Source organism: Octodon degus, unplaced genomic scaffold (genome assembly GCF_000260255.1).
Source record: "Octodon degus isolate 3935 unplaced genomic scaffold, OctDeg1.0 scaffold00322, whole genome shotgun sequence".
In the NCBI taxonomy this organism is placed as follows: Eukaryota; Metazoa; Chordata; class Mammalia; order Rodentia; family Octodontidae; genus Octodon; species Octodon degus.
The window spans coordinates 831,984-842,716 of record NW_004524898.1 but is presented as its reverse complement, the minus strand read 5'-3'; the positions used below and the strand labels follow the sequence as shown (position 1 = coordinate 842,716).

Genomic DNA, 10,733 nt, shown 5'->3' with positions numbered 1-10,733 from the left:
GTTTGAAGTTGAGACTGTCTGCGAATAGGATTGCTACCCCTGCTTTTTTCTGAGGTGCTGGGGCATATAGTATTGTGTTTCATCCTTTGACTTTCAGCCTATGAATGTCTTTATGAGTTAAACGTGTTTCTTGTATATAGCATATTGTTGGATTTTGTTTCTTAATCCACTGTCCCAGTCTATTTTTCTTAATTGGTGAATTGAGTCCATTTACGTTGATGGTCAGAATTGAGATGTTTTGACTTACGATTGACATGTTATTTACCTGTTGTCCTTTACTTCTTTTTCTCCTGTGTTTAATTGCTTGCCCTATGTAGTTGGTTAGTACTGATCTCATTTGTGGAGTTCTGATCATTTTGGTCCCTCTCTGGAACATCTTTCAGTAGCCTGTGTAGTGTTGGTTTTGTCATCATGAAATTCTTTAGCTGTTCTTTTTCATCAAAGTATTTCAGTTCTCCATTGAACTTGAAAGAGAGTTTTGTAGGATATATTAGCCTGGGCTGGAATTTGTTTTTATAGAGGAATTGAAGTAGTCTGCTCCATGCTCTTCTTGCCTGCATGGTTTGTGAAGAGAAGTCGGCTGTAATTCTGATGGGTTTTCCTTTGAAAGTGATCTGCTTCTTTTCTCTAGCGGCTTTCAGTATATTATTCTTGTGCTGAATTTCTTGGATTTTGACTATTATATGTCTCGGTGTATTTTTAATTGGGTTGAGGTTACTTGGTGTTCTGTATGCTTCATTTACCTGAAAATCAGATTGCTTCCTCATATTTGGGAATTTTTCTGCTATTACTTCTGTCCATATTTTTTTAATGTCATTTGTGTTCACTCCTTTCTCATTGATGCCTGTTAGTCTCACATTGTTCATCTTTGCATCATCTTGCAGGTGATGGATTATTCTTTCCTGCATCCTTGTTATTTTTATGAGATCCTTTCTTATCTTTTCACTAGGTGCACCAGCGTTTTCAAGATCTGAAACTCTGTCTTCACTTTCACTTAAACAGTTTTGCAAGCTTGTGATTGAGGTTTTAATTTCCTCTATATTTCTTTGACTCTGCTTCATGCGATCTATTTCTTTCCTGAAGTGCTCATTCAAGGAATCTTTCATTTTTCTAATCTCCTCTATTTTTTTTTTTATCAATGTCTTCTTTAGAAGCAGTTATAAATTCTTTTACTGTAGTGTTTTTTTCAGATTGGGTTTCCTCCGTATGTTTCTGTAGTTGATTCTGTACTTTAGATGCTATGAGTTCTGTGAATTCTTATTTTATTTCAGAAAATAATTCTGCTGTGAGTTGCTCTATAACTTTCTGCTGTTGCTTATTTAGTATTGATGCTATTAATTCGTACATTTGACCTGAGCTAGTAGAAAAGAATTTCGCTCTGAATTCCTCTATGACTTTCTGCTGTTGCTTATTTACTATCGACACTAGTAATTCCTATATTTGAGCTTAGCCAGTGTCCTCTGCACTTGTTCTAGGTGGGCATTGTGTTTCCTCCATATGTTTCGGCATTTGATTCTTTACTGCAGATGTTATTAATTCAGGGATTTCTTTTTTCATTTCCAATCTGAGTTCCTCTATACCTTTCCGCAGCTATTTCTTTATTTCAGAAGCCGTCGATTCATTGCTTTCAGCTGTGTGTTTCCCAATTTGTTCTTTGTTAGTGTCCTCTGCACTTGTTATGGGTGGGCTTGTATTCTGAGATTGCATTTAGCTTCTTCTCATTGTCGTTTTGTGTAGCACTCTTTTCTGACCTTTGTTGATCTTTGTTGCAATTATAGCCTTAGCACCTCTTGAAGTTCATTTGTAGATCTACAAAGTTTGGATTTATCCAGCTGTCCCTGGCTTCAGTCTGGCTGCTGTGCTCAGTTCCTTCCTGTTGCTGCCCTTGGGGGTGAACCTGTTGTTCCCCTCTGGCAAGATGTTCTGCTCCTGGACTAGCTGGGTGGTTCTGTCCCCTACACTCTCTGCAGCTATTATAGCTGAAGGGTTTCACCCCAGGCCTGTATGCCAGTCCTGAGCTGAGTCTGGAGAGGACAAGGTGGAGTAGCCCAGAGAGGCTGCTCTCCTACACACTCACTGTGCCTTGGCTAGGACTGGGTCTGGGAGTTCTCGGAACACAGCAGAAATTCTTACTTGGCGGGCGGTGTAGGGGAGGTGCTGTGGAGTGGTTGGGGGCGTCCCAAGGGGTGGAAGAGGGTCTCACCCGTCCTGCGCCTCAGCTGGAACCAGTAGGTTCCGCCGGCGCAGGGTAGCCTGTAGCTCTCTCACACACTCACTGGGCCTGGGCTAGGACTGGGTCTGGGGGTTCCCGGAATGCGGCAGAAATTCCTACTTGGAGGGTGGGGTTGGGGAGGTGCTGCGGAGTGGTGGGGGGCGTTCCAAGAGGGTGGAAGAGGGTCTCACCCATGCTGCACCTTGGCTGGTAGAAGTAAGTCACGCTGGATCAGGGTAGCCCACACACACAGCTCTCCCACACACTCACAGGGCCTGGGTCTGGGTGTTCCGGGAATGAGGCCGGTGGGGTAGGGGAAGTGCTGGGGAGTGGTGGGGGCATCCCAAGGGGGTGGAAGAGGGTCTCACCCATGCTGCGCCTGGGCTGGAACCAGTAGGTCCTGCTGGCGCAGGTTATCTGGAAGCTCTTCCACACACTCACCGGGCCTGGGCTAGGACTGGGTCTCCAACCAGTTTTTTTTAAAGGAAATATTTATTTATTGGATATATGGTCTCACTATGCACCTCAGACTTGTAGTGATCCTCCTGTCTCAGACTCCCCAGCGCTGGGATTATAGGTTTGTACCACTATGTCTGGATTTCAGAGCCAGCACGGTGTTTCCTTGGTTCCAGGGCCAGCATGGCATGTAGGTACTGGGGATTTGAACCCAGGTTCTTGCACTTGCCAGGCATGTGCTTAGACTACTGAGGTATCTCCTCAGCCCCTCCAACCAGTTTTTGTAGACACATGTAAATTGATTCTGAAATTTATATAGAAACTGATACTAAGACTTAGAATAGCTCAAATAATTTTGAAAAAGGAAAAAAGCAGGATAAATGACTACTTAATATTAGGACTTACAACTATGTTAATCAAGAGTGTGGCAGTGGGAACAAATAAAGAACACAGGAATAGACCCATACAGATGCTCCCAACAGAGTTTTTTTTTTTTTTCTTTTCACAACCGGGGATTGAACTCAGATCCTTGCGTTTGCCAGTCAAGTGCTTATCCTACTGAGCCATCTCCCCAGCCCCTGCAACAGAGCTTTTGATGAAGGAATAAAAGTTAGGCTTCTTTTCAACAGATAGTGCTACAGCAAGTAGCCATCTGGGCTGTAAGAAAACATAGATGTTTTTTGTCCTTTGCTGGCATAGAGCTAAAAATCTTGGCATTTCCTGATAGGAGTATCTTTTGTTCATATGGAAGCTCTTTCATAGTTATACCTCAGTTTAACCAATTCGGTGACTCAGGACAGGGCCTGTAGATAGTACAGGATGTGGGCTGGCTGATCACCACAAAGAAGTCTTGCTTGTACTTTCCACTGTATGTAGCTCTCCCACATGGCTGCTCCTGACTTGTACCCTTTGTCATTAGCTGACAAACGTGAGTGCGTTTCTGTGCTCTGTTAATTGCTCTAGCAAATTGTCAGATTTGGGACAAGGCCATGAATTTGTAGCTGGCCTAGAAGTGTTAGTAGTCTGTGGCTGGTGTCGGGAGTGGGTCTGCTCCCTTGACTGTCTTATTCTGGGTAGGTAGTGTCTAAATTGGGTCGGACTTTTAAAAATCCAAAAAATTATAAGAACTGAAGAGAAATCAGGGTATAGCTTGAACCTTTAAAAAGCTAGTGGGTGTCAGAAAAAGAAATGTAGGGATGTGTTGGTCTCAGAGAGATTGGTTCTACCTGGGGAAAAATGGCGGCAAGAATGAGAAAAAGACAAGAAGAACAAAAGCTAGGCTAGGTTTTGGCTGGTCTGTTTGGTTGGTGACAGGAACCCAGGAGCAAAATAAAGCCTATGTTTATTTATACTTTTGCAAAGTTAGTAACATGTGACACATGTAGCCTAGTGACTAATAGGTAACCTTAACCAGACAGGATGTTTATCTCAGGACAGAGGTAGCTTGTTTGCTGTAGGCACTGAGGCATTGTCTCACCTATCCAGATTTGACCAAATTTTCTGGCTTCCATGGCTTCCAGCTGAAAAAGGAAGAAGGAAGAAGCACTTCAGCATCCTCAAGGGAACAAAATGGACCTGAGCTTAAACCTTACATCTTAGACAAAAATTAAAACTGATGTGAGTTCAATTCCTGGTAATGCAAGCAAGGAAGCAAGCAAGCAAACAACAACAACAAAACTGATGATGGACTTAAACATAAAAGACAAAACTATAAAGCTTTTATGAAAAATATAGGTGGAAAACCTAAGAACTTGTTCCTTTGTTCTGCCAAAGATCCTGTTAGAAATATAAAAGGATAAGTAACCAGCTGGGAGAAAATATTTCTCAGGTTTATATCTGACAAAGCTTATATCTAGAATATAAAGATCTTTACAAAACTAATTTTTTTAAAAAAATTAGAAGATGGGCAAAAGAGCAGATTACTGATGAGGATACAAAGATGACAAATACTGTGAAAATATGGGGGATGTTATTAGCCATCAGGGAAATAGAAATTAAAATCACAATGAAAGAGAAAAAACAACCTACAATGAGATTTCACAATGCAGCTATTGGCTAACAAACACCCACCACTACCGACAACAAGAGCACCCTGTACTGATAAAAATGTGGAGAAGCTGATTCACAGGTGGTGTTGGTAGAACTTTAAATAATAGTACAGCTACTATGGAAAAGAACAAGGCAAGTTTCTGCAATATGTGTGTTTGTGTGCCATATGAGCTAGCATTGCAGTCTTGGGCATTTCTTCCCTAAAAAGTGAGTGCTTAGGTTCACTAGAAAGTCTGTGCATGAATATTCATACAATGTTTATTTGAAATGCCAAAATACTGGGAAGAAAATGACTTACAGTGGGTGAATGTTTATTGTATACTGTCAAAATGCTACATAGCAATAAGGGATAAATGTGTTCTACACTAGTGGAGTTTAAGAGAATTAGGGTTACGTGCTGCATGATTATACAACATTCTGTGGAGCGAAATTGGTGCCCAGGGTTGCAGGTGGGAGAGGGTGTGAAAGCAGACGGGGTGGTGGAATTATCTGTTTGGATTGAGGTTGTCGTATATGAATTAAAATTCTCAACTGAATATAAAGTGAGTGTTGGTGTATGCAAATAAAAATGTCTCTAGAGTAGAAGGAGCTGTGCCCTATACGTCTTGACAGGCATTCCAAACGAGCAGAATGACCTCAGAAGCTCTGCTGTGGGGAGCTGGCAGCGGGCCTCCCGAGCCCCAGCGACCCCTCCTCTGGCCCTCCGCGCAGCTGCTCCAGAGCCCTGCTGCGCACGCTTCGGGCTCCTCGGGTTCGCAACTCCCTTTGCGGCTGGGAAGCAGGGCCTCAGTCTCCATCCCCGGAAGTCGCCCGCAGGCTCCGGCTCCGTCTTTTCGCGGCCCGAGTCTAGGGTCTTCATTCTGCTGCGGCCGCTCCCCGTGTCTCCCCGCCCGAACCAGTCCTCTGTATCTCCGTTCGCGCGTGTCTTTCATCTCTGGACCTCGAGCTGACTCTTGGTCGTCTCCACCTCTGTCTGCCTGCCTGCCTATCTGTCTCCCTTTCTTGGCACACGCGTCTAGGGCTTTCCAGTTGCTTTTACTCCCCACCTCCACGTTTTCCTGTGTGTTCAGTCTCTCTGCCTTTGTCTCCGCCTCTTAGGTTTCGGGGGAATCCGGGCCGCCTTTTCTTATTCTCTTGTTTACGCCGTTGCCATGGCATAGGAGTAGGCGTAGGCACCAGTGGGGTGGGACAGAAAGAGGACCCTGCCTCTGATTGGCTGGCTGTCCTGTCAGAGAGATCCCCGCCCCATCCCGGCCTCTCCGCTGCCCTGCTGCATCCTGGGGGTCGCAGTCCTTGCGACCGGCTGCCGCGCACGCGCATTTAGGCCGGTCGCCATCACGCTTCTTGGGCAGGGGGTTGCTGGAACGTTCCCCGCGCTGCTGCGCAGCAGGTGGGTGGGCCTCGGGCGCACTCGTGTGTGGGCTGTGAGCGCCCAGCCGGGTCACTGCGCACCTTTTGGGGTTCTGGGCGCGGCCTGAAGTCGGAGGGGCGTGAGGACCGCTCGGGTGGGAGTGTGGCCGTGTGTGGTCCTGAGCGGGGGGCGTGTAGGAGGAGGAGTCTGGGGGCCTCGGGTGGATTGTGGCCCGGGGTGCTGTGTGCCCCCCCCCCCCCCCCCGTGTGGAGACAGGGCAGGGGCTCAGGCCACCCTCTGGGGAAGTGCAGCCAGGCGCTCCCCTCACCCCATGTGGGGACAGGAGGGAACGGCGCCCCTCACTCCAGTGTGGGGTGGGAGGTCTGGGGCATCCTCAGGTGAGAGTAGGCGGATGCGTGCCAGGGACCCTGCCTATGATCTGTGCAGTGTTGGCGTGGCTGAAGGGGTGCCTCCCTCGAATGTTGGGTTGGGGTAGAGTGGGAGGAGTTGAGGTGGTAGAGATGAGGGGATTTCAGTAGGTAATGGGTCCCCAGAATCAGGTTGGGGAATTAGGGGGATTCTTCCTGGGGTACCTGAGTGGCCCAACTTAGAGTGCCTCTGGATGGCACACAGCAGGTGCAGGGGAGATGTGGGAGAGAGTCCTTTCCCCCGGATGGGGTGGGGTTCTGCTTCCCAGCCTCCTGCGGGTGGTTTTGCTGGACTGAGGGGTACACCTCCCACCAGGAGCCCTTTTGGTAGAAGGAGGGCAGAAGTGGGAGTCTTGGTCCTGGTGCTGACCCAAAGGGTTGGGTTGGATGGATGTGTCTGTCTCCCTTGTGCTGCAGAGGAAGAAGGCAGAGGGGCTGAAGACCACTGAGGATTGGCTTTGTCTTAAAAACTTTTGTCACTAAAAGGTTGTGGAACCCCAGTGTGCCTTCTGCTCATTTACCCATTAGTATTTTGCCCCTTTCCTGACTTCATCCTGCACCCTGTCCACTCTCATTTTTTATTCACCCTACACCTCAGTGGGCTTCTTGAGGCCAGGGATGAGCAACATAGCATTCTGGGGCTTCACCTTCATCCTTCCCATCCTGGTAGTGTCTGTGATCTCGTGCTTCTGTCTGTTACACCAAGTTTTTTTTTCTCTCCTGGTCCTTGAGTTTGTAGTTTCCCTGCTAACGCTGACCTTGAGACTTTGAAGAGCCTGGGCCACTTGTGTAGAGCATCCATCTGGTCCTGTGTACTGTGTGACCTTGTGACAGGACGGAGTGTATGTTCTTGGTAAGGGACCTCAGATGGCAGCTGAGATATGATTTGACTTGATTTGGTTGGTCAAGGCAGATCTTGAACTCAAAACAATCCTCCTGCCTCAGCTCCTGAGTGCTGGGATTACAGGTGTATGTCAAAATGTCCAGCGGCAGCTGAGATTAATGATTCCTCATTATGTTTTCCTTATTCTAAAGGTCCTCTTTGTTTGTTTTTTAGAGGTTTTTGTTTTTTGAGAAAGGGTCTCACTATGTGTAGCCCAGGTTGGCCTGAAGATCAAGATCCTGCCTCTGTTTCCTGAATGCCACTCCTGTCTCTGAATGTTTTCCTTTTCCTTTGTGGTAGTGGGGATTGTACTGTGCTGCATCTCCAGGGCTTTTTCACTTTTTTATTTTGAGACAGTTTTGCTTAGTAAGTGGGATGCCCAGGGTAGGCTCAAATTTGTAATCCTCCTGCCTCAGCCTCTTAGAGTGCTGAGATTACAGGTATGTAGGACCATTTTTCCCTTAACTGATGCATAGTAATCTGTAGGTGAGTCCAGGGGAGATTCTGGGATATCTCACTGGTCCAGGGAATGTAGTATCCATGGGTGATCCTCAGGCCTGTGACCTGGGAGATTCCAGTGGTTCTCTTGTTGCATGGTGGGGATTTATAGGACCCTGAGGAGGAGCTGTAGGGGTAGTGGTTGCTGGATGGAACAGCTGAGAGTCTGCAAAGAGGGTCCCACAGGTGGGTGGAGTCCTGAGAAGGCCCTGACTCCACCTACTCTTGTTGGGGATTTGTCCAAGGGTTCCAGAAGGCTCATTCCCTCCCCCAGTGTGCCTGCACCTCATGAAAGTAGCTCAAGACATGTCCATGCTACATCTGCTGGGGTCAGTGAGCTGAGACCTTAGAAAATACAGGGCAAATCTGGACCAAGTCTGACTCCCTGTGTCCTATGCAGGAAGGAACCAGGGTGCCAGAGTGTGGCTCCTTCAAGCAGGCCTGTCCCAGTGGTGCTTTGGTCTGACTGGGACACCTTTGTGGCTGAATGAGTGACATGGGCTCAGAAGAGACCTTCTAGTCCCAACACTGGTCCTTGTAGAAAGGGAGACAGAGGGACCTTGTGCATAATGTTTTCCATTGTGAGCAGTTTGCCGCAGGAGGACATCTCAGGGACCTCAGCTGCTGTGGCTGTCTTTTGGGGTAGGCTGCTGAAGTTGCTTCCTCAGGAGGTTCACAGTCCTCAAAAACAGTGCAGATGGCCCTGTCAGTCCCCAGACCTGAGGTCCTTTTGAGCTGTGACCTGGGAGAAGGCTTCCTGTTTTTCTCATTTGTCCAGCTCCCCAAGCCACTTCCATGCTCCAGGCCCCAGCACTCTGCTCTGTGCCTGTTATTTCCTCACCTGGACTGTTCCTGGACCCAGGCCAGGCTCCCACTGCAGGATATTTGAAGTTCTGATGTGAGGATTGGGATCCTGGGCAGGGCCTGATGGGCAAGGTTATAGTTACCTATGTGGACAGCTTTGCAGAGCACACATGCCTATGACAGCTAAGACGAGTTACCCAAAATGACCATGAAGAGCTGTGTATGTCCTTTGCTTGATGATTAGCTAAGGCTAGCATTGCCACCCCACCAAGAGATTGGTCAGCTGAGGCAGAGACAAGAGGTTGTCATCCCAGCACTGGGGGCTGAGGCAAGAGGATAACACGTCAGAGCCCAGCCTGTGTAACTTAGCTACTCTTTGAGCCCCTAACTCAAAAATAGCAAACAAAAGCAAGGGATGTATCTTAAGTGTGAAGACCCTGGGTTCAATCACTAGTATTAACACAAAACTAAAAGCAAAGCATGGCTTAAAAAAGTTAACAGTTTGGTACAGAGATTGGCCAGCCACCTAGTCAGTGACTTGTTTTTGAAGTGTTTGGGAATATGTAAGGCCATGGGTGTGCAAAAGGCTCTGGTGTCAGGCAGTAAGGCAAAGTCAAGTAGTTACTACCAGGACTGTTTGCCTCTGGGGCTTCAAATCTTTTCTACCTGACCCTTTACACGTGCTATTCCTTTTTTTTTTTTTTTTTTTAATATTTGTGTATTTGATACAGGGTATTGCTATGCAGCTTGGACTCATAGTGATCCTCCTGTCTCAGCCTCCCCAGCACTGGGATTATAGGCGTGCACCACCACACCCAGTTTTGGGGCTGGCATGGCATGCAGTACCGGGGATTGAAGTTGGCTCCTTGAGCTCAGCCAGGCAGGCGCTTAGACTGCTGAGCTATCTCCCCAGCCTCACATGTGCTATTCCTAGCCCCAGGAGAATGAAAGGGGTAGAGAAGGAAACACTTTTTTAACCAGGCTTTTGGATTCAGAAATTTATTTTACAAATGTCTGGGTTTGATATGAATCATGAGAACACTATGTATAGCTAGAAAATAACAGCAAGCGAAGAAACACAGACAGGGACAGTGGCATGATGGAGCCAGAGAACTCAGTAATTACCTGACAAAGCTATAAGGAAATAACTGAGGCAGTCCGGCCACCCACAGAGATGAAAAGGTCATGACAATGTACTGAGCTGTGAAGTGGGTGGATACTGCTCAGTTCCTTTGTGTCTGTGTGGAGGTTTGGGCTTGTAAGGAAGGGGCTCCTGGCAGGTGCTGCCATAATGGGTAGTGGGGTGGCTGCACTTTATGGCCCAGGTATTGTGTTTTTTCTTACATTTAGCCTCCAAACAGATCACGACTCCAGGTAGATGGATGTGCATTTCCATGGGCCATTAGGCACAGATGTGCCCTCAGAAACACACTGTAAAAAACCAGAATTGATGCCATCACACAATGAGCTGTGCACTGCCCAGGCCAAGACCTGCTTAGAGGATAGCCTTGCTGTCCTGGGCTCACATGCCAGTAAGGGAGTTAAAAGGTGGAGGGGCTGAGAGGGTATAGAGATGGGTAGGAGAGCATGCAGGGAATATAGAGGGAAGGGTCCCCCTAGGACCACTTCAGAGTCCAGCTGTAGAGAAGATAAAAGATTGGAGGAAATGGGACGGGGCAAGTGGGAGGAGGGAGGGGTCAGGAGGGAGGGGCATTAGTGGTGATGATAATGATGATAGTTACTGCTGCTGCTGCCGCCACCGCTGGAGAATGGTGGTGGTGGTACTGTTAATGGTGATGACAGTGATGGTGATAGTGGTTATGGTGGTCATGTACTGCTGCTGCTGCTGCTAGTTTGTTAATGGTGGTGATAACAGTGATGGTGGTAGTGGTAGTGATAACTGGTGGTGATAATAGTTATGATAGTTGCTATGGTGATGGTGGTATTAATGGCAATGACAGTGATGGTGGTGATGGTGGTAATGGTTATGATAGTTATGGTGATGCTCCTAATGCTGGTGGTGGTACTGTGGGTGAAAGTGTTGGTGCTGGT

At 47.4% G+C, this 10,733-nt stretch overlaps 1 protein-coding gene across 4 annotated transcripts in view; it reads left to right on the top strand.

The window, feature by feature from the left end:
- Positions 1-6,035: 6,035 nt before the first annotated feature.
- The window catches only part of Zscan18 (zinc finger and SCAN domain containing 18), a 20,180-nt gene continuing 15,482 nt past the window's right edge, over positions 6,036-10,733 (top strand). For all 4 annotated transcript variants that reach the window (XM_023708014.1, XM_023708016.1, XM_023708013.1 and 1 more), the window contains exon 1: positions 6,036-6,107. The gene's annotated coding sequence lies outside the window, so the exon portion shown is untranslated. The remainder of the gene's footprint in view (positions 6,108-10,733) is intronic.